This window comes from Marmota flaviventris, chromosome X (genome assembly GCF_047511675.1).
Source record: "Marmota flaviventris isolate mMarFla1 chromosome X, mMarFla1.hap1, whole genome shotgun sequence".
Taxonomy (NCBI): Eukaryota; Metazoa; Chordata; class Mammalia; order Rodentia; family Sciuridae; genus Marmota; species Marmota flaviventris.
This window is the reverse complement of record NC_092518.1, coordinates 44,306,311-44,331,366: the sequence shown is the minus strand read 5'-3', so window position 1 is coordinate 44,331,366 and position 25,056 is coordinate 44,306,311.

The window sequence follows — 25,056 nt, the reverse complement described above, 5'->3', positions numbered from 1 at the left end:
AAAAGGTCACACAATTTTGACATTGTTTTATTATTTGTCTAGCTTGTTCCTTAGTTATTTTAAAATGCTTTTGTAAAGTATTAGCATTGACATGGAACTTTTTTATGAAAATTTATAGCTTCTTCTAGTGTAGAGAAAATATGTATGTCATGTGTAGTTTTATCTGGTAAATCATTGCCTAAACTAAGGGTCCAGGCAATCCTGTATGTGCCCTGATATGTCCTATAAAGAACGGATCTTTTCTGTCCCAGATTAGACTTTGTATAGTGGAAAGCAAAGAGAAAACAGGAGAGGAAGGGGAAATCCTACCAGCATCTTCAAGGGATACTATAGCATTAACTATATACTGACTATCAGAAAATAAATTAAATACAGAATCTTTAAACATTATAAAAGCTTGTAATACTGCATTAAGCTCTACCTTTTGAGCTGATTGTTTGGCTACTAAAAATGTAAAAGTTTGATCAGGTGTAACTATTGCTGCTGTACCATTATTTGACCCATCAGTGAATATATTTGGAGCATTCATGATAGGTGTTTTTCTTGTCATTTTTGGAAAAATTACAGGATGCGATGACCAAAAAGACAATAAAGGATTAGATGGTAAGTGGTTATCAAATGAAACATTAGATTTGCACATGATTATTGCCCAAGTATTTAACTCATTAGATAACTCATCAATTTGATTCATAGTATATGGAGTAATAATTTTATTGGGAGAAATTCCAATCACTCCCTTTGCTGCTTTTATTCCTTTGAGTATTAATTGTCCTACAGCCTCAGGATACCTAGTAAGAATAGTGTTAGGAGAATAAGATAAATGTATCCATAATAATGGACCCTCTTTCCAAAATACTCCTGTAGGAATATTTTTTGTTGGTAGTACAATAAATAATAAAGGCAAACTTATATGAATTCTATCCAAATGCATGTTGGTATACCTAGATAAGGCCTTATCCAATTTATGTCTCCTAATAACTTTTGAAAGTCATTAAGTGATTTGAGTTGATCTACTCATATTTGAATTTTTGGTGGACAGACCATGGTTGAGGATAATAGAAATTCTAAATAATTAATTGGAAAATTTAATTGTACTTTATCTATTGCTATCTCTAGATTGTAATTTTTTAATAAGTTTGTAAGTGTGGCATAACATTCTAGCAATGTGTTTTTAGCTTTGTGTGCTAATAATACATCATCCATATAGTGAAACATTTGTAGTTCAGGATTTTGATTTCTAAGTGGCTGGATTACTTTGTTAACATAAATTTGACACATAGTTGGGCTGTTAGCCATCCCTTGAGGGAGTACTTTCCATTCATATCTCTGATCAGGACCTTAATGATTCAGTGCAGGGGTAGTAAATGCAAAACCTGGACTATCCTCAGCATGAATTGGAATTGAAAACAAAAAACAATCTTTAATATCTACAACTAAAACATACCAGGTTTTTAGCAAAGCAGACAATTGAGGAATCGCCGATTGAGCAGATCCCATAATAACCATTTCATTATTAATGGCTCTAAAATCTTGCAATAATCTCCATTTACCAGACTTCTTTTTTTTGCCAACTTTATGACAAGTTTAATCAGTGTACCAGATTTCTTTTTGATGACAAAAATGGGAGTATTATGGGGAGATACAGAAGGTTGTATATGTCCTTCCGCTAATTGTTGTTTGACCAGGTCACAGGCTGCTTGTATCTTTTCTTTAGTCAGGGGCCACTGAGGAACCCATACTGGTCTTTCTGATTTCCAAGTAATTTTGATTGTCTCAGTGGCCGTTTCTGAAAATCCAAGCCATGTCTGTCTGTTCCTTGATCTATTTGTATTGGTGCTGCTATACCTTGTTCTTGTTTTTCTAATCTTTTTCCTTTCCTAAAACCTTGTCTAGTCATAATAGTGGGTGCATTTTGGTTGATGTTATTTGTTAATGTCAAACCTAATTGATCTAGGACATCTCGTCCCCATAAATTTACTGGAAGCTGATCCAATATATATGGCTGTATAGTTCCTTCACATCCTTCAGGATCCTTCCAATCTAATACCATTGCCCTTCTATGGGGATTAGTCACCAATCCTAGGCCTCGAAGCGTTTGAGTGGCTTCTTGTAATGGCCAATGTTTTGGCCATTCTTGATGAGAGATGATGCTAAGATCTGCACCTGTATCCAGTAGCCCATTAAATTCATGTCCTTGAATATTTAGTTTTAGCATGGGGCGAGAATCTAAATTTAAAGAAAGCATAACCAAATCTACACCTGTGGAGCCTAATCCCTTGGAACCTCTTTGTACAGTAAGACTGGAAAATGTATCATGTAGGCTGGGTATTAATAATAACTCTGCTATTCTATCTCCTGGTGAAATTACTGATATACCCTTTGGAGAACTGGCTATAATTTTTATTTCACCTTCATAATCGGGATCAATTACCCCAGGACTTATCATAAGTCCTTTTAGAGTAGAAGAGCTGCGTCCCAATAATAAGCCTACTGTTCCTTTGGGAAGAGGTCCTTTTACCCCTGTGGGAATGATTTGAACTCCCATCTCTGGAGTTAGTACTGCTCTGGCAGAGGTGCAGATGTCCAGCCCTGGGCTCCCTCTGGTTTGTCTGATGAGGGATCTCATGTACAATGTGTCCTGGGCACTACCCTGATGGGGTTGCTGGGTTCCTCCAGTGCTTCATATATTTGTGGTTTGGGGCCCTGGAGCATTGGACCCCCCTCTCCATTTTTTGGCAATGGAGCCCGATGCCTTTCTCCACGATATCGTGGATAAACCCCTGGTCTTGGTCATTTTTTGATTATGGAGTACCCTCTATGGTGGTTTGAGAACCACATTCATTAGCCAAATGTCTCCCTCTAGACCATTGTGGGCAAATACCCAGTATTCTACTCCTTTGATACCTAGTTTTGTTAAACCCTCCTCCTATGGGGCAATTCCTTTTAAAATGTCCTGTTTGGTCACAATTGTAGCATGTTCTTGGCCTGGCATCTAGAGCCTGTTATACTGCAGCTGCCACAATTTGCCCTTGTTCATTAATGTCTCTACGTAATTTAATATATGTGTTTAAATATTCATGTTTCCATGGTCTAATGATTTCTCTGCACCAAAGATTCACTTGGTTATAAGCCAGTTGTTTTATTAATGCCATGCTTGTTATTTATTTTGGAGTGGTGAATTCTTGGATAATTTTCATTTTACTTTTTCACATTTTATAATTTTTTTGTAAAGAGAATCTGCTGCTTTTTCACTCAGAAAGATGACATAATTTTGCATCAAAAATATTAAATTCATCTGCATGCTATGCAATGGAAACTGTTGACAAAAGTAGCATTATACTGTCATACACCCATTTCTTTATAAAGTCAGTACTTCTCTTTAGTCACCCATTGAGGCATGGAGGACAGGGAGGACCGCAGTTTCTGATTTTTCTTGGTTATTATTATTGAAACATAATATGTGTCCCCACCAAATGACAAAATATTTGTTACAATAGTATTTTATGACATTAGTATGGTCTTTCTTTTTAGTACAGTAAAAAAAGGCAAATAAACTTTATACTCAGTCAACAGATTAGAACCAATTTCCATCAGTCTAACACTCATAGGTGCACTACTTCTCAGAGTGACCACATGGAAATCTATCTTCTGAAGATTTGTCTGAGTCTCACTCAACTACATTTCCTCATCTATCATCATTTATCTAAATTTCAGAAATTGGTAGTTTTTATGTAATTATGTTATTTGTCCAAAAATTTCTTAGGTTAGATCTTCAATAATACTGTGTCTTTTGAACTGTAGTTACTCTGGATCAGTACTGTTTCTCTGAAGGTAGCATCAATAATATTTCTCTTACTAATGGGTCTCTGTTTTTAGCTATAATAACAATCTGAAGGAATGAAAAACCTATGGCAACAAGTTTTTATGGGCATTGAGCTAAGAAATGAAACCAGTTATTTCCTCTCCTTTTCTACTACAAAGCTTCTGGATAGCACATTCAAATGAAATTTCTAGAATTAAAATTGAGATTAAAACATTATAAAGCAAGAATTGGCTGAAGTTTGAAATTCCATACACTAAACAATTAGAACTTTGTACGAAAAATGTGAAAATTACCTTCCATATTTCCATTTTAATCCAACTTAATTCTTTAAATTTCCTCCATATTTTTAGTATGCAATATTTTAATGTCTATTATCATTTTTTTTTCTGTTTTTTATTTGTTCTGTTTAGATATACATTAAAGTAGACTGTATTTTCACATGGAGTGATTCTTAGGATCACATTATTCTTCTTCTACATGATGTGGAGTTTCACTGGTCTATATCATACATGAACATAGGAATGCTATATATGATTTATTCTACTCTTTCCTATTCCCATCTCCCTTCCCTTGATTCTCCTTTATGTAATACACTGAACTTTTATTCTTCCCTCCTAATCCCTTTACTGTGTGTTAGCATTCATATTCAGCCTTTGTTTTGGGGGGGACTGGCTTATTACACTTAGCACAACAGTCTCCTTTTCCCTTCATTTACTGGCAAATTCCATAATTTCGTTCTTCTTTATGGCTGAGTAATATTCCATTGTGTGTGTGTGTATGCGAGTCACATTTTCTTTATCTATTTTTCTGTTAAGTGCACCTCAGTTCGTTCCATAGCTTAGCTATTATGAGTTGAGCTGTAATAAACATAGATGTGGCTGTGTCACTGTAGTATGCTGATATGAAGTTCTTTGGGTATTGCTTTAGTCAGCTTTTTTTGCTGCTGTGAGTAGAACAATTTTAGTGGGGGAAAAGTTTATTTAGGAGCTCATGTTTCAGAGGTCTCAATCTCAGACAGTATACTCCATTCCTCAGGGCTCAAGGTGAGGATGAACAACATGGAGGAAGAGTGTGGCAGAGGGAAGCAGTTCACATGATGATCAGAAAGCAGAGAGAGATTTCCACTTGCCAGATACAAATATGTATATTCCAAAGCCATGTACCCAATGCCCCATCTCCTCCAGCCACACCCCACTTGCCTTCAGTTACCACTCAATTAATCACATCAGGTGATTAATTCACTAGTTGGGTTAAGGCTCCCATTACCCAATCATTACTTCTCTGAACCTTCTAGCATTGTCTCACATGTGAGTTTTGGGGGGACACCTCACATCTAAACCATAACAGTATATACTGAGGAGTGGGATAACTGGATCAAATGGTGTTTCCATTCAAAGTTTGCTGTGGAAACTCCATACTACCTTCCAGATTCGTTACAAAAATTTTCAGTTCCAACAGAAATGTATGAGTGTACCTTTGCCCCCACATCCTCACAACATTGTTACTTGTATTTTTGATAATAGCCATTCTGACTGGAGTGAAATGGAATCTCAGTGTAGACTTAATTTGCATTTCTCTAACTGCTAGAAATGTTGAACATTTTTCCTTGTATTTGTTGACCATTTATGTTTCTTCTTCTGTGAAGTGCCTGTTTAATTCCTCTACCCATTTATTGATGGGGTTATTTTTTTGGTGTTTCTGAGTTCTTTATATATCTTGGAGATTAATGCTCTATCTGAGGTGCAGGTTGATTATTTCCTTTGATACAAAGAATCTTATTAGTTTGATACCATTCCATTTATTGATTCTTGATTTTGCTTCTTGCACTTTAGGAATCTTGTTGAGGAAGTCAGTTCCTAAGTGTACATGATGGAGAGTTGTACCTACATTTTTTCTAGTAGATTCAGGGTCTCTGTACAAATGTGTAGGTTCTTGATCCACTTTGAGCTGAGTTTTGTGCAGGATGAGAGTTAGGGGTTAAATTTCATTCTGCTACATATAGATTTCCAGTTTTCCCAGCACCACTTGTTGAAGAGGCTATCTTTTTTTCCAATGTATGTTTATGGTGCCTTTGTCCAGGATAAGATAACTGTATTTATGTGGGTTTGTTTGTCTCCTATTCTGCTCCATTTTTCTTAATATCTGTTTTGGTGCCAATATCATTTCATTTTTGTTACTATAGCTCTGTTGTATAATTTAAAATCTGGTATTGTGATGTCTCCTGCTTCACATTTCTCAGTAAAGATTATTTTTGTTATTCTGGGCCTCTTATTTTTCCAAATGAATTTCACAATTGCTTTTCCTATTTCTATGAAGAAAATCATTGGAAATTTAAAAGGAACCACATCAAATCTGTATCGTGCTTTGGTAGTATGGCTGTTTTGACAATATTAACTCTGTCAGTCCAAAAACCTGGGATATCTTTCCATTTTCTAAGGTCTTCTTCAATTTTGAAGATGAATATTGACAAACTACTTCTTTCCACTTAAAATTATTTGCTTCAGCTTTAGCAAGTTTAGGATCTGTGACCTGGACCACAATTATGTGATTTCCAAGAACTTTGGATATATACTAAGCCATCTCTGTGGTTGCCCTGGATCATGCACAGCTCTCTGCCATGGTAGTAAAGGAACATTCATCAAACATTCATTACCATTCTACAATCCAGGAATCCTCTTACATTTTTTTTAGGAAAAAAATCACCAGAAGGTAAACCCTGGATTCTCCCTTTTTCAATCTTTGTGACCTTTAGCAATACATTCAATCACCTGCACCAATTTTATCTTCTGTCATGTGTGGTGGCATCTGCTGTGGGGATTGGCTCACGAAGATCTCATAGAAGAACACATGATGTCTTACCTGACACATTGGAGGGACAGTGCCAATAAACAATAGTTCCCTTCCTTGGTTCTCTTACTGAGCTTTCTATCTCTTGGTTTCACTTACTAGATGGTGAAGACCAAATCTCTGCTTAAATCGCCCTTGCCTCAAATGTCCTTCATCTGATGACTCAGTTTCAAAGAACAGAGGGAATAATTTTATGGAACCAGAGAGAAAGCTCCTGGTCACAGTTTCATTTTGGAAGGTGACTTCCTTATTATATAGAAATTTGCCACATTTCTATTGGGTTGGAGCTTAAGGACACTTACTAAGTGCCCGCTTGAGATAGGCCCTGTGCCCTCTCTTGTCCCTGTGTGTTTCCTACAGCCCAGCAATCCTGCCTCAGCTCCTCCCATTCACAGAAGCACATAAACCCTCCAGGCTAACCCCCTCCTCTGCCTTTTGCACAAGGAAGGCACTGCTCCACTCTCTGCAGGGCCCCTACTTCAGTTCTCACTCTTCAAAGTAGCTCTGCAACTAAGAGCCCTCCTCTTAGGAGTGTGCACTCCTTAATGGTCTGTAGTCAAGTGGAAGGAACTATTGTTTAATGCTCCCCAAAGACATTTAAGTTCCCCCCTTTCTCTGTTGTAGCAGGCTTCAGTGTTGGATTTATTGGCAGCCTGTCAGAGGATCTTGTGGGTGTTCCCTGAAAGGAGGAGCAGCTGAAATTGTGAAGAGGAGATGGACTGAGGGCCAGGGAGTGCTGGATCAGTGAGAAAAAGGTGCAAGAAACCAGGGGGATTCACTTGGAAGTAATAAACTTGGGGACTTTCTGTATTGCAATGGGCTTTAGCATCAAATAGACTTGGGTTGGAGTCCCAGCCTTCCCTTACTCTACCTGTTTGATTCTGAGAAAGTTACCTAATGTCTCTGGATCTCTGAATTCTTAACTATGACTATAAAACATAAACCACATATAATTATGCAGGTTGTCTTCTGTAATTTTAATTCTTGAAAGTTTTTAGTAGTGATAAAAGGTACATAACATGAAATTTCCCTTTTTAATCATTTCATGTGTATAGTTCAGTACTGTTCTTTAAATTCATATTATTTTAAAACAATCTCCAGAGCATCTTGTAAGACTGAAACTCTGTACCCATACAACAACTCCCCCTTGCTCCCTCCTCCCAGTTCCTGGCAACCACCATTCAACTTTCTTTCACTATGAATTTGTAGAAAGTGTAGGATTTTACTATTATCTTCCTGTGTCCAGATGCCATCACAATACCTAGAATGGGTGGTTTATAGACAACAGAAATTTATTCCTTACAGTTCTTGAGACTGAGAAGGCCATGATCAAGGAAGGCATCAGTGTAACAGAGGACCCTTTACCTTCTGAATGTTGCCCTCATTGTTCTAAGGCTTATTTTTAAAAATGCTTTTCCCCCTCTCTTCTCCCTTCTCCCCCTCCCTAACAAGATTAGGGAGACAGTGTCATCTTTTCTTCCCCTGGTTAACTGCCCTTGAACACACCCACTACAGGAAGGAGATGCTTGCTGAGGATCTGGGAAGGGAATATCTCCCAAATTAACAAGTGAATCCTAGCAGGCCATCAGGGCGCCCTGGGACCCCCTACCAGAGCACACCTGGAATGTATTCCTTGATGAGTTCCTTTAAAAGCCCCTGTCTCTCCTGGTCCAGAGAGTCACAGTCTTTGGGACAGGAGTCCCCTGTGTTTCTGGTTTGCTAGCAAAGCAATAAAATTTCTTTTACTTTTTCTCAAAACCATGTCCTCATTATTAAATTGGCACTGATTGGCATTGGCGACAGGGATCGAGCTTTCAGTTACTTCAGGAGATGTTGTGTTGTGTTAGGGCCTGCTTTCTGGTTCATGGATGGCAACTTCTCACTGTATCCTCATGTAGTGAAAGGGAAAAACTTACCCTTTGTACAGGCATGTATTAATTGGATTAATTCCATTAATGAGAATAGTACTTTCATAAACTAAAGACCTGTCCAGTGTCCCCACTTCCTATGCTATCACTTTGTGGGTTAGTATTTCAACATATGAATTTCAGAAGTGGGCCAGAAACATTTGGCCTGGACACCTGCTGGTCTCTCCCTCTTCTCTCATTGAGAGATAGGAGACAACTTACTGGCCCCTGAGATGGGGACGTACTGGTTTCCCTGTTCTCTCCTTGAGAAGATAAAGGGACATGCTGGTTTCCCTGTTCACTCTCTGAGAGATAGGAAAACTGCCTGTCTCTGTTCCCAAGAAACAAACTCGCCTTCCACAAGATGAGGGGATACTTACTATGTCAGTCCAGACTAAACCTGCCCCTAGCACACGGCCATGATTCTAGCCTATAAAAGGTAGCATTCAAGGGGTTGTTGTGCTGCTCTCCCTAGCTTGCTGCTGCTGTCCCTGTCTTTGTGCAGAGCAGCCTTGTCAGGCTCCTGACAATAAACCAGCGTCTTATCCCAGGTGTGTGTGGTCAATCCTGTGCCACTTTTCTTCTTTCAGTTTTGTTTTGGTTAGGTGAAGCTATTTGCTGAAATAAAGTCATCAAGCCATGGTCACATAGAGCATCAAGAAAATAATGACTTTGAAGGTGATAATTAATGACCTAAATCTGGTAATTCATTGATTGATGTGATATTCAAAGGTGCCTAGCAGGATTTCTAAAGACTAAGGTCTTTGCTCTGAATTTTCTCAATGTGTCTTGGCAGAGTCAGACATGTTTGATTAATCTACATGTTTTATTAAGTGACACTGTGTGTCAGACAATGTTCTGGATATTTGGGATACAGCAGTGCACAAAACAAAGATCTCAGTCCCAGAAGAGCTTCCATTCCCTCAAGGGTGGTAATGGGAGAAGCGTAATAACTTGTGGTTCATTTAATTTGGTGAGTTGTCTAATCTCTGTCAATCGCATTGGGGGCACGAATACCCCCATGCCTCCTTCTTACCTCCTATATTTTTATTCCCCACTCCAGCAAGGCCAAGCAGGGGCATTAGGATTGAAGAGGTGTCGTCTGATCTGGTTCTGATGAAGTTACTTCACCACAAGGCAGCCATGATGTGCCATGGCAACACAGCCATGGGATTGTGAGGTAGACCCATGATATCAGTGGGTCCTGGGGGATTCATGACCATTGAGGGCCATGGTGACTGTCATCCCTTTATCAACACTCCAGCCAACCACCAGGCTTACTATCAAGTTACCCTGTGAGTCTCTTGATTTATTTAAACTCTCTTGTAGAGTGGTAAGTAAGTTATATTTTTCTTCTATGAAGCTCTACAGATTTCATTTTAGGATTTTTCACTGTTATAAAATATTTTCCCGCTAATTATCTTGATATCCTAGGAAAATTATCCTTACTGGCTACTCAAAAGTCATTTGTCTTTTAAAGCAACCAATGTCTCAGCTTTTATTTGACATAGATTTTAAGGTGAGATTTGTATTTAGAAATTTATTTCCTTACTACTTTCCTAGTTGTTCTCTATTAAATATTTGCTTATAAATTATTACACTTTAAAAAATGTGAAAATAAGACAATTGAACAAAATATGTTGGGCAAAAATGTATATAAAGTATAATCTTAATGTTGTAAGATATGCATATGTATATCTACACCCACAGATTTAAAAAAGTTTGTATGGATATATATCAAAAATTAATAGTGTTTGTGTCTGAGATATTTCCTTCCTTGTGCCTTTGCAGTTCTAAGATACCCTGAATATACTCCCTTTATAGCAAAAATGGCTAATGAAATAAGATTAAAGATTATTCAAGAAAGATGGTATTTCATATAATATACTTGCAAACCACTTAGGCTAAATATATCAATACTTTAAAAATATATTTCTTATAACCTTTAAGTGAGCCAAAATTAACTTTTCCCATGTAGAGTGTTTTAATGAAATCCCACCATATTCTATCAAGAATTTTTTTTTTCATTTGTGAATTCTTCATCAGCTTTAACCTCTATTTAAGAGGAAACTAGTCAATTATATATATAATTATATATATTAACTCCATCCCAAATTTGATTTTAAGTTATACTACTTTATACTACTTTTTCTTTCAGAACTGTCAATATTTTCTTGGTAATGTGTGAAGAAAGTTCACAGGCTGAGGTGCTAAATTAGGACTTTGTCACATATTGTTTACATTAATCTTGGCCGAGTTACTTTCCTTTGCTGAGCCTGAGCTTGGTCCTAAGTTAACTGAGCCTAGCATAGCTTAGTATAGATATCTGCAGAATTCAACATTCAGTTATTGGAAATAACAAACATTTTTATTACTCTTGGTTATTCTTTAGTAGGTCTTGGCTTAACATATAATTACAATAATATGACAGTGAAAACCTCCATATTTCTGGAGTTCATATAACTATTTTTAATACCTGTAACTGAACAAGGTGTAACTGGAAATGTAAAAGAATTAGAAAATAAATTTGAGGCTTGATGGGGGCGTTTTGGAGGAAACTACAAAGAAATCCATATCCTACTTTCTACCTCAGGGCTCCTCTCCAAGCTGGGTGTGGGGGGTGGATGTTCTAAGGTGGCACTTCTCTGGAGAGTGAGAGGCACCTACCTGCTCAGAAGACAAGGACTTCCAGGAGCCTGGTCTGAACACCTTGGTGGGTGGTGGAGAACATGTTCAAGCAATGCCCCCTCTCTGTATTTCAGCGGTGAGCACTGATCCCTTATTGGTAGCCTCTGGCCTTACACAACAAGGAAGACAGCTATAATTCTCTGAGCCCCTTCTCTACACCAGACACTTCTTTCTCACCAAATACAAATATCTATTGAGGGCCATTTATGTGGTAGGCATGTCCTGTGTGTACAAACTACTGTATTCTAAAATGCAACTAAAATTATTTAAGCAACATTTCCCACAGGATGGCACTGTTCCAGGGGCAAAGGATTCCTCTGATGGCTGATTTTGTTCTCTTTGTTCCATCTATCCTTTATTACCTCTTCCTCTTTTTCCTGCTTTTTTTTATATTTTTATGGTTCTATTTTATTTTCTTCGTTATTTTCGTGTTTGGTCTTGGCTTAACATATAATTACAATCTATCCCATATACTTTTAAGTAGTGTTACATAACTTAATGTATACCATGAAAACATTACAGTACACTCCATCTGCCTCTTCCAAACCTTTGTATTATTTTTCATGCGTTCTGCATTTTTGTATGCTAAAATCCTCATGCAACATTTTTGTTATATTATCAGCCAAATATTTTTCAAGAGTTTAAATACTAGGAAAATAATCTTATTTTTTCACCCATGCACTTACTACTTCTGGTGTTTTTCATTCTCTTGAATGGGTCAATATTTCCAAATGGAATCATTGTCCTTCTACCTAAAAGATTTCTGTTAGCATTTCTTGCAGTATGGGTCTCTAAGTCATGAATTCTCTCAGGTTTTCTGTGCCTGACAAATACTTTATTTTGCCATTGTTCTTGAAAGATAATTTTCACTGCATATAGAATTCTAAGATTGTAGGTATGTTTTCCTTATGTATTTTAAAGATGTCCCTATGTGTCTTCACTTGCATTGTTCAGGGAAAAAATTCTTTTCCTGTAATTAAAGAGTCTTGTTTGTCTCTGACAGTTTTTAGGATTTTTCTCTATTTTACTGGTTTTGAGCTATTTGAATATCTGGGGCTTAGAATAGTATTTTTCTTCATGTTACTCATGATTGGACTTTGTTAAGCTTCTTGAATCTGTGTGTTTATAGTTTTCATCAACCTGGAAAATTTGAGAACCATTATTTATTCATATATTTTTTCTGTCCTCACATCCTGCTCTCTAGGGACAAAGAAGGACCAGAAGTTGAATCCCTCAACAGGACTAGGGTAACTTGATTAAGATAGATTCCTGGTACAGAGAAAACATGATTAGTATTAGCTTAACCTATGATGACAAAATCTTATATAACTAAAAGTTCATATGTATAGTGGTTCTAGCACAATTAATTTAGTAGCTCTATAGTTTGACAAAATAACAAAACTCCATATTTCTTAGCTTCTATCCTTACTGGATAGCTTTCTTCTCAGCTCAATTTTCCTTTTGTAACCAAATCTGTGGTCATAGTTTCATGTACTATATCCAGACAAAAGGACATCCAATGGAAAATAAGGGACTGACCTGTGTGAATTCTGTTATGAGGAAGGAAATCTTTCCTGGAAACACTCAGTCCTTAGATTGCATTTCTACTTAGTTTTTTCTGAACCTGTAGACAGCAGTGATCTATTTGTAAAATTTAAAACAAATCTCCAACTTGTTCCATTCAGTAAAACATAAGTTTATTGTATGCTTTCATCCAATTTTAACCTTTGGTGGATGAGCAGGAATTCCTTTTATGGCTTCATACTTGGTTACTACCCTCTCTAATGTCTGATATTTAACTATGATACTAGTTATGTAAACGAGTCCCCTAGATTCTGTTTGGTCCACAGACAGGGAAGGAAAAGTTATGCATGATCCCTTCCTCAAGGAGCTCCTAGTCTGTTAGGAAAAATTTAATAAAAGAGGCACTGATGAGGAACTGTGATCAATGCTTTCCAATAGAGAGAATGTCATTGTATGGCTCTGCTGCACATAGAGGAAATAACCCAATATCAGAGGTACAAACAAAACGTCTTAGATAATTGTAAGTATAATGTAAGATATGAAGGTATATAGAAGTTAGCCAGATGGAAGGGGAAGGAAAGCATCCCAGAAGAAAGAGCAGCATATCAGGGTATGTAAATTACTTGAAACAGATGAGCCCAGTTGAATATGTATTGGGTTAGTTAATCTTTTGTAATGACAAATAGCTATTAGAAGAATATCCTATAAAGTCTCAGGTCAGTACTGAAGGGTTATTTGTGCATGCAACAGTCCACAACATTTCCTCAGTCTTTCCTAGACCCTGTGTTTTATTAAAATGTTATGCTTCCTTAGTCTTCTAGAATCAGCCATTTCTCCTAAAGCCCTAGTTCTTTTTAATGAAAATTGGTATAAAAAATGTGGCTACTGGGTGTACTCATTGTAGCCAATGATGCAAAATTCCTGAGATGTAGCTTAATAATTTGATAACTACCGGAAATTTGGCTTCCAAGCCTGCAATGGAGCCTGAACAAAGGATGTCACTTTAATATGACTTCAACTGTATGTGACATCCTTAACTCAATTACTGATAAAACTTCCAATTGAGGCATATAAAAACTTTAAAAATGTTTATGTGACCCTCCCTGATCTTTCCCCTCCACCATTTTTTGCAGTTGGGCAACTTTTGGCTGCAGTCCTTACTTCACTAATTTCAAGTAATTTGAGAACCTGTCCAGTCCTGAAGATCCAAGAGGACCTTTAGCCAGACAACTCCATGGATTCCCTAGAGAGTGATGCCCCAACTTCAAATTCTGATTCATCCCCGATTCCAGCTGAAAAAATACCCAAGAAAGTTAGGAAAACCTCCCAGCCACCATCATTCTGTGAAATACAAAACCTGGACCTCATTGATTTCACCCCTGGTCCTGTTAGCAACTATTTCACCCCTCTACCAGAGGAGTTGCTCCACTTCCAGTACAGGGATGAGACAACTGAAGAAGAGAGGCAGTGGGAAAGGTCAGCATTCCCCCAGAGGAAAAAGACGTTCATGGGGAACATAAGACAGTAAGCCCTCAAAAACATGGCACCTTATCAAGTTGAAAGGGAAGGGAAGATCTCTTTATCTCGTGGTAAAGACCAGAATGGATGTAAATGCCATTACTGCCAGATTGAGAGGGAAGATATTTCTAAGAACCCGAAAGAGGAGATTCCATCCCCTTGGAAAGTGGTGGTACAAGGTCTAAGCTGCTTGACCCTCAGCCCTGATACCAAACAGAAGAAGTAAAGAAAGAAGAGACATCACAAATGGCAAAAGAAGGCAAAATCATTTTTCAGTGGCTCCTAAAATAATGGTTGAAATAAATCTGAGGGTCTCTGCATCATGAGATCACAATCAGTTCAGATGTGTGGATACACAGTTCTTTGAGTGGAAATTGTTGGTAAACAACTAGAAATCTAGGTCATTAGAAGCTTCAAGGTCCAGTGTTTTGACCAAAAAAAAAATCTCATTTGTACCTGGTTAGATCCAATTCTAAGAAAGTAACAGACACCCTGCAGTGATTTTAGAGTCAATGTTGGTTAAGTTGGGCAGAGTTACTCTGTGGTAAGGAAGGTGGGTGAACAATGGTTCTTAATGCCCCATTATTTTGTTTGCAAAGTACAACCTGATTTTTTTCTCCTGAATCTTTTTTTCCTTATCCTGTTTCTATTAAGGTATAAATGGTCTGTGTAGTATATGTGTCTTACAGTTCTTGGTTTGAAGTACTTTCATTCTGTTATATGGACAGGAAAAGGCTCTGTCTGGTGAAAAGTATGCATGTTTTGAATATTTTAAGTTAATGAGACGATGAGATCCACACTGAGGTTTTGAATTTTAAAAAATGTGTGGTGATGTGCTGGGTGGTGGCTCAGTGGTGGAGCACTCACCTAGTACATTGTGAGGCATTGGGTTCAAACCTCAGCACCACATGCAAATAAATAAAATAAAGGTATTGTGTCCATCTACAACTAAAAATATTGGAAAAATGTGTAGTGTAAAGGAATATGTGACTAGAACTTTTGGACTTCTCATTGAATTATTTGGTTAAATTATTATACTTAACACTTATTAAGAGTAGGAAAGGATATTTATACTCCTTAACAATTCAGTTAAGAATTGAAGAAATTTCTAATGTTTTGTCTCAATTGTCTGTACCAAAACCTGTGTATATTATTAAATACTATAATTCAATGCTAGATATTTTTTTTCAAAGTTGACTGTATCATATTTTCTCAAGGAGCACTACAGCTATTGATTTAGATAGGGGTATGGGAAAGGGAACTTTGAGTACATTTTCATCATTATTTTAGTTACCATAGTCAGGATGGATGTGGAACAGCCTTTGAATATTACAAAATCCCTCCCTGGGACACCCATAGGAACCAGAATAGCCTGCCCACAGTATGAGCATAGGCATGCAGCGGGCACAAATTGAGTGTTGTACAATCCACAATACTCCTTTGGAGTTTGATGGTAAGCAACAATCTCATGCCCACTACAGAGAAACACAAACCATCTTATTAATTATACTTCTCCCAAGTTGGTGACAACTATTAGATATGTATAACTCGTAGATATGAAAATGATATTAAACCAATTGTAGTAGTTTAATTCCTATAGAACCTTGTGAGAGTTACTCCATCACAGATCATAACATTCTGCTGATAGGAAAACAAGTCTGGCTTTGCAGCAATCTCCTTTCTTAGGCAAACTTCAGCAGTGTGATACAGTGAAAATTCATGCTGTTCTCACACATGGAAATGACTTCAGGACATATGAATCAATATGGACTGCATTCCGAGCTTATGTTTTCATTAGAGTGTCTGGGGGTGAAAATTTACTGTGTGGCTATGACACAATTAAAGAGGACATTCTACAAAATGGGAGGTTTTATATGTTTGGAATTTCATGGCCTACTTTTGTGATGTAAATTGGGGTGTGTTTTGAAAGAAGTGTAATAGTAGTTTCTTCTGATCAGCAATACTATTCCAAGTATTTTTAGGTACCTATAGATTTTGAAATAGAAGCCATAACTGATCAAAGCAGGTTTGGGGGAGCAGATATTGACATACAATACAACTCTTTTCTTCAGAACTAATAGTTTAATTCATTTGCATATAAATTTCAGGAGAGAATGACTGGGTGTCATCAGGTATCAGTCAGGGTCCTCCAGAAAAACAGAACTGTGTGTGTGTATGTGTATGTGTGTGTGTGTGTGTCCAGAGAAAGAGAGGGAGAGATTAGTTTTAAGAAATTGGTCCATGTGAATGTAGAGCTTATCATGTCCAAATACTGCAGTGTAGGTAAGCAGGTTTGACACCCAGGTAAGAGGTGATTATGCAGCTCAAGTCTGAAGACTTTGAGGAGTCAGGAGTCTTTCTCTGAGGGACCTCACTCTGTATTCCTTTATGATCTTTGATTGACTGGGTGAGGAGCATAATATGCTCTAATAAAAATCTACTGATTTAAATGTTAATCTGATCTAAAAATTAGGTTCCCAGTCACAACAATATGGCATTTGATCAAAAAATCCGAATACATTGGTCAAGTCAAGTGGACATACAATTAACATCACAAGTCTGTCCCTTGTCAACTTGACAGTCACATATCTTTCTTTAAACCATTCTTAATATTTGAATAAAGACAATAAGTTTATGCTTCATGTAAGAAAATAAACTATCCTGTTTAAAAGCAAAAATACACTTATCATTCCCTTTCCAATCATTCTCCATACTGCTTTCCAGATTGGTTGCACCAATTTGCAGTCCCACCAACAATGTATGAGTGTGCCTTTCCCCCCACATCCTCACCAACATTTATTGTTGTCTGTATTCTTGATAACTGCCATTCTGACTGGAGTGAGATGAAACCTTAGAGTAGTTTTGATTTGCATTTCTTTAATTGCTAGAGACGTTGAACATTTTTTTTTTTTTTTGTATATTTGTTGATCCAATGTATACCTTGTTCTGAGAAGTGTCTGTTCAGTTCCTTGGCCCATTTACTGATTGGGTTATTTTATTTATTTATTTATTTATTTTGTTGTTTTTGTTTTGTTTTTGGTGTTAAGATTTTTGAGTTCTTTATATATCCTGGAGATTAGTGCTTTATCTAAAGTGTGTGTGGCAAAACTTTGCTGCCAAAATGTAGGCTCTTTGTTTACCTCATTGATTGTTTCTTTTCTTTTGCTGAGAAGAAACTTTTTAGTTTGAGTCCATCCCATTTATTGATTCTTGATTTTATTTCTTGTGCTTTATGAGACTTGTTAAGGAAGTTGGGGCCTAATCTGTCATGATGAAGAATTGGACCTACATTTTCCTCTATTAGGCGCAGGGTTTCTGGAGTAATTCCTAAGTCCTGGATCCACTTTGAGTTGAGTTTTGTGCATGGTGAGAGATAGGTGTGTATTTTCTTTTCTTTTTTTTTATTTTTTAATTTTTTATTGTGGGTTGTTCAAAACATTACAAATTTCTTGACATATCATATTCCACACTTTGATTCAAGTGGGTTATGAACTCCCACCTTCACCCCATACACAGATTGCAGAATCACATCAGTTACACATCCATTGATTTACAAATTGCCATACTAGTGTCTGTTGTGCTCCGCTGCCTTTCCCATCCTCCACCCTCCCCCCTCCCCACCTCTCCCCTCCCCTCCCCTCCTCTCTCTCTACCTCCTCCACTGTATAACCCTGAGGGTCTCCTTCCATTACCATGCAATTTCCCTTCTCTCTCCCTTTCCCTCCCACCTCTCATCCCTGTTAAATGTTAATCTTCTTCTCCTGCTCTTCGTCCCTACACTGTTCTTAGTTACTCTCCTTATGGTTTATTTGAGTTTTTTTTTTTTTTGGAGTTAAGATTTTTGAGTTCTTTGTATAACCTAGAGACTAGTGCTCTATATGATGTGCAAGTGGTAAAATTTGCTCTCATTCTGTAGGCTTACTATTCACCTTACTGATTGTTTCTTTTCCAAGCAGAAGCTTTTCAGTTTGAATCCATCCCATTTATCGATTCTAGATTTCATTTCTTGCACTATAGGAGTATTATTTAAGGAAGTCAGGGCCTAATCTGACATGATGAAGATTTGGGCATACTGTTTCTTCTGTTAGGTGCAGGGTCTCTGGATTAATTCTTAGGTTCTTGATCCACTTTGAGTTAAGTTTCGTGCATGGTGAGAGGTAGGGATTTAATTTAATTTTGCTGCATATGAATTTACAGATTCCCAGCACCATTTGTTGAAGAACTATCTTTTCTCCAATGTATATTTTTGGCTCCCTTGTCTAGTATGAGATAACTGTATTTTTGTGGGTTTGTCTCTGTATCATCTATTCTGTACCATTGGTCTACCAGTCTGTTTTGGTGCCAATACCATGCTGTTTTTGTTACTATGGCTCTGTAGTATAGTTTAAGGTCTGTATAGTGATGCCACCTGCTTCACTCTTCTTGCTAAGGATTTCTTTGGCAATTCTGATTCTCTTATTTTTCCAGATGAATTTCATGATTGTTTTTTCTATTTCTATGAGGAATGCCATTGGGATTTTGATCAGAATTGCATTAAATCTGTATAGTGCTTTTGGTAGTATGGTCATTTTGACAATATTAATTCTGTCTATTCAAGAACAAGGGAGATATTTCAATCTTCCAAGGTCTTCTTTAATTTCTTTCTTTAGATTTCTGTAGTTTTCATTGTAGAGTTCTTTCACCATTTTCATTAAGTTGACTACCAAGTATTTTAATTTTTTTGAGGCTGTTGTAAATGGGCTGGTTTTCCTAGTTTCTGTTTCAGAGGATTTGTCACTGATGTACAGAAATGGCTTTGATTTTGGGGTGTTGCTTTTATATCCTTCTACTTTGCTAAATTCCTTTATTATTTCTAAAGTTTTCTGGTGGAATTTTTTGGATCCTCTAGGTATAGAATCATGTCATCAGCAAAAAGTGATAGGCTTCTCTAATCATCCCATGATCCCCCTCCCAAACCCACTGTATATCAGCTATGAATACAAACAGCAATAAGTGTTGGCAAGGATGTGGGGGAAAAGGTACACTCATACATTGCTGGTGGAACTGCAAATTGGTTCAGCCAATATGGAAAGCAGTTTGGAGATTCCTTGGAAAAATGGGAATGGAACCACCAATGACTGAGCTGTCTCTCTCCTCAGTGTATACCCAAAAGACTTAAAAACAGCATACTACAGGGACACAGATACATCAATGTTTATAGCACCACAATTCACAATAGCTAAACTGTGAAACCAAACTAGATGCCATTCAGTAGATGAATGGTTTGAGAAAATGTGATACACACACACACACACACACACACACACACATACGTACACACACATACACATACATATACACCCATAATGGAATATTACTCAGCAATAAAATAGAATAAAATCATGGCATTTGGGCTGGGGTTGTAGCTCAGTGGTAGAGCTCTTGCCTTTCATGTGGGAGGCCCAGGTTTGGTCCCCAGCACCACATAAAAATGAACAAATGAAAATAAAGATATTGTGTCCATCTACAACTAAAAATTATTTTTAAAAATCATGGCATTTGCAGGTAAATGGATGGAGTTGGAGAATATAATGCTAAGTGAAGTTAGCCAATCCCAAAAAACCAAATGAAAAAATGTTTTCTCTGATATAAAGAGGCTGATCCATAGTGGGTTTGGGAGGAGAAGGATGGGAGGATAGACAAACTCTACAAAGGGAAAAGGGGTGGGATGGGAGGGAAGGAGACATGGTGGTAAAAAAGACAGCGGAATGAGATGGACATCATTACCCTAAGTTCATGTATGAAGACATGAATGGTGTGAATATACATTGTATACAATCAGAGCTATGAAAAATTGTGCTCCCAGTGTGTAATATTAATTGTAGTGCATTCTGCTGTCATATATAACAAATTAGGATTTTTAAAGGACAAAAAAACTCACAAAAAAGAAATTTAAAATGAAAAAAAATGATAGTTTGAGTTCTTCTTTTCCTATCCATATCCCTCTAATTTCTTTCATCTGTTTAATTGCTCTGGCTAGAGTTTCAAGAACTATGTTAAATAGCAGTGGTAAAAGAGGGCAGTCCTGTCTTGTTCCAGTTTTTAGAGGGATATGTTCCTGTTATCCCTAGTGTTTCTAGTGTTTTGAACATGAAAAGGTGCTGTATTTTATCTAATGCTTTTTTTGCATCTATTGATATCATATGATTCTTATATTCAAGTCTATTTATGTGATGAATTACATTTATTGATTTCCATATGTTGAACCAATCTTGCATCCCTGGGATGAACCCCACTTGATTGTGGTGCACTATCTTTTAATATGATTTTTGTATTCAACTTGGCAGAATTTTATTGAGAATTTTTGCATCTGTGTTCATTAAAGATATTGCTCTGAAGTTTTCTTTCTTTAATGTGTCTTTGGTTTTGGAATCATGGTGATATTGGACTCATAGAATGAGTTTTGAAATGTTCCCTCTTTTTCTATTTAATGAAATAATTTGAGGAGTATTGGTATTAGTTCTTCTTGGATGGTCTTATAGAATTCAGCTGTATATCCATCTGGTCCTGGGCTTTTCTTTGTTCATAGGCTTCTGATGGCATCTTCTATTTCACTGCTTGAAATTGACCTGTTAACTTGTGTATATCATCCTGATTCAGTTTCAGCAAATCATAGACTCTAGAAATTTGTTGATGCCTTTGATACTTTCTATTTTATTAGAGTACAAATTTTAAAAATAATTTCTAATTATCTTCTGTATTCTGTAGTGTCTATCATGATATTTTCTTTTTTATCATGGATGTTAGTAATTTGAGTTTTCTTTATCCTTCTCCTCTTTAGCATGGCTAAGGCTTTATCAATTTTATTTATTTTTTCAAACAACCAGCTTTTTGTTTTGTCAATTTTTCAATTGGTTCTTTTGTTTCAATTTCATTGGTTTCATCTCTGATTTTTTAATTTTTTCCTGCCTTCTACTGCTTTTGGTGTAGGTTTGTTCTCTTTCTAGGGCTTTGAGATGTAATGTTACGTCATTTATTTGTTGGCTTTTTCTTCTTTTATGAAATGAACCCCATACAATGAACTTTCTTCTTAGTACTGCCTTCATATTGCTCCAGAGATATTGATATGTTCTATCAGTGTTTTCATTTAACTCTAAGAATTTTTTAATCTCCTCTTTGATGTCTTTTTGAACCCATTGTTTATTCAATAGCATATTATTTAGTCTGGAGTTGTTGGAGTAGCTTCTATTTTTATTTTATCACTGATTTCTGTTGAGAGCCACAGCTGAAGGGGCCCCAGCAAACTTCCAGCTGCCGGCTGATGATTGGCTCACAGCGGCCCCAGCAACATCTAGCTGATTGGCTCCTCGGCCCCAGCAACATCTAGCTGATTGGCTCCTCTGCGGTGATGCTCATTGGACTGTTTCCCTGCCCTTTCAGACCACGGAGCTGCTCATTGGGGGACTTTTTTGGCTCCGCCCACGTGACCCAGCCAATCTGCCTCAAGAGCAGGAGGATTGGGGGAGGTGGAGAGAAGCTTGTGTGGGAGAGACAGGCTTGTGGAAAGCCGGTGGTGGCAGTTGAGGCTCTGAGGATTTTTCCCGAGAGGCTGGTTTGTTTGGTGTGTGGTTCTAAAAATAAAGTTAGTTTCTTTTGACAAGTGGCTCCTGATTGTGCCCAGCCAGACTGCGGCATTTGGTGGCTCGCACGGGGAGCGACTGAGGGTAAGTGAAACTGCTCGCCCCTGAGGGCAGGGCGAGAGGATGGGTAGCCATTTTAAGATTCTTCTTTTGTTATTTTGTTTCACTTTTGTTTTAAGTTGCCTGTCCCTGGAGATGAGTGAGACGGAAGAAAAACCGCTCACATCTGAGGAAAAACTATTTACGTCTGAGGAACAGATAGGGAGAAAGGACGGATGCACATGTCAGGAGGATAGAAAGGCTATAATGACTTTTTGTTGTTCCCTTTTTATCTCATTCTGTCTCGGTTTTGTTTGGCGTCATCTTGTTGGGTTGTATTATAGTAGAAATACGGGATCAGAAATTAGTAAAAAACAAACTGAAAGAGTGTTAAGTAAATTGTTAGAGGAAGGAGGCATCTCAGTAAAATCAAGAACAGTCAGGGCATACGTTGATACAATACAAAAATGTAGCCCATGGCTTTTTAAGGAGGAGTTGTTAAATATATCACAATGGAACCATCATGGTGAAGATTTAAAAAGAATAGAAAAGAAAAGCCCAGGGACTCTGCCAGTTGGCACATTGCCATTGTGGACGTTCGTATCTTGTTTGCTTAGTCCAAAGCCTTCAGTTCAGACAATGGTAGAGGAAGGAGAAGACATAATGATTCAAGTAAAAGAGAAGGTCTCTCAAGTTAGTCAGACAGAGGAAAAGATTCAAGTAAAAAAGAAGGTCTCTCAAGTTAGTCAGACAGAGGAAAAGATTCAAGTAAAAGAGAAGGCCTCTCAAGTTAGTCAGACAGAGAAAGAAAGTGTAAAACAGAAAAAGCCATCAGGGGGAAAGTTACAACAGGAGATTGCTACTAACACCTTTCTATCACCAGAGGGTGTAAGTGTCCAACCAACAGCACCACCTCTACAGGAGACTGCTACTAACACCTTTCTATCACCAGAGGACGTAAGTGTCCAACTAACAAGGCCACCTCCATATGCTGGGAGGTCCCCAACCCCCGCAGTTGATAGTTGGGATCCTGAGACAAGATCTCAAATATTAACATGCCCTGTATTTGAGGCAGGAGGGCAGCGATTTTACCAAGTTTTAAATTTCAAAACAGTGAAGCAGCTAAAAGAGGCTGTAACAACCTATGGTCCTCAAGCACCCTTCACTGTAAGCATGGTCGAATCCATTAACAACTTGAACATGACGCCAGCAGATTGGGCTAATATGTGTAAAGCTGTGCTAAATGGAGGACAATACCTGTTATGGAAGGTTGCCAATGAGGAATTTTGCAAGGAGAGGGCTAGGCGAAATGCAGCAGCTGGTTATCCTCAGAGAAATCTAGATATGTTGTTAGGAAAGGGACCTTATGAGGATCAGCAGCAACAAATTGCATATAATCCTGGCGTATACGCACAAATTGCTGCAGATGCAATTAAGGCATGGAAGACTTTACAAGGACATGGAGGTTTACAAGGTCAATTATCTAAGGTAATACAAGGAGCTAATGAACCTTATGCTGAATTTGTAGATAGGCTTATTCAAACAGCTACCAGAGTTTTTGGGAATACAGAACAAGCAATGCCATTACTAAAACACCTGGCTTATGAGCAAGCGAATCGTTGGTGCAGAGATATCATTAGACCATGGAAACATGAAGATTTAAACACATATATTAAATTATGTAGAGACATTAATGAACAAGAGCAAGTCGTGGCAGCTGCAGTAAAACAGGCTTTAGATGCCAGAGACATTAATGAACAAGGGCAAATTGTGGCAGCTGCAGTAAAACAGGCTTTAGATGCCAGGCCAAGAACATGCTACAATTGTGAACAAACAGGACATTTTAAAAGGAATTGCCCCATTGGAGGAGGGTTTAACAAAACTAGGTATCCAAGGAGTAGAATACCAGGTATTTGCCCACGATGCCGTAGAGGGAGACATTGGGCTAATGAATGCCGTTCTCAAACCACCATAGAGGGTACTCCATTATCAAAAAACGAACAAGGACCAGGTGTTTATCCACGATATCGTGGAGAAAGGCATCGGGCTCCATTGCCAAAAAATGGACAGGGGGGCCCAATGCTCCGGGGCCCAAAACCACAAATATACGGAGCACTGGAGGAACCCAGCAACCCCATCAGGGTAGTGCCCAGGACACATTGTCCATCAGATCCCTCATCAGACAAACCAGAGGGAGCGCAGGGTTGGACATCTGCGCCTCCGCCAGAGCAGTACTAACTCCAGAGATGGGAGTTCAAATCATTCCCACAGGGGTGAAAGGACCTCTTCCCAAAGGAACAGTAGGCTTATTATTGGGACGCAGCTCTTCTACTCTAAAAGGACTTATGATAAGTCCTGGGGTAATTGATCCCGATTATGAAGGTGAAATAAAAATAATAGCCAGTTCTCCAAAGGGTATATCAGTAATTTCACCAGGAGATAGAATAGCACAGTTACTAATAATACCCAGCCTACATGATAAATTTTCCAGTCGTACTGTAGAAAGAGGTTCCAAGGGATTAGGTTCCACAGGTGTAGATTGGGCTATGCTTTCTTTAAATTTAGATTCTCGCCCCATGCTAAAACTAAATATTCAAGGACATGAATTTAATGGGCTACTGGATACAGGTGCAGACCTTAGCATCATCTCTCGTCAAGAATGGCCAAAACATTGGCCATTACAACAAGCCACTCAAACGCTTCGAGGCCTAGGAGTGGCGACTAATCCCCATAGAAGTGCAATGGTATTAGATTGGAAGGATCCTGAAGGATGTGAAGGAACTATACAGCCATATGTATTGGATCATCTTCCCGTAAATTTATGGGGACGAGATGTCCTAGATCAATTAGGTTTGACATTAACAAATAACATCAACCAAAATGCACCCACTATTATGACTAGACAAGGTTTTAGGAAAGGAAAAAGAATAGAAAAACAAGAACAAGGTATAGCAGCACCAATACAAATAGATAAATAAACAGACAGACATGGGTTGGATTTTCAGAAGGGGCCACTGAGACAATCAAAATTACTTGGAAATCAGAAAGACCAGTATGGGTTCCTCAGTGGCCCCTGACTAAAGAAAAGATA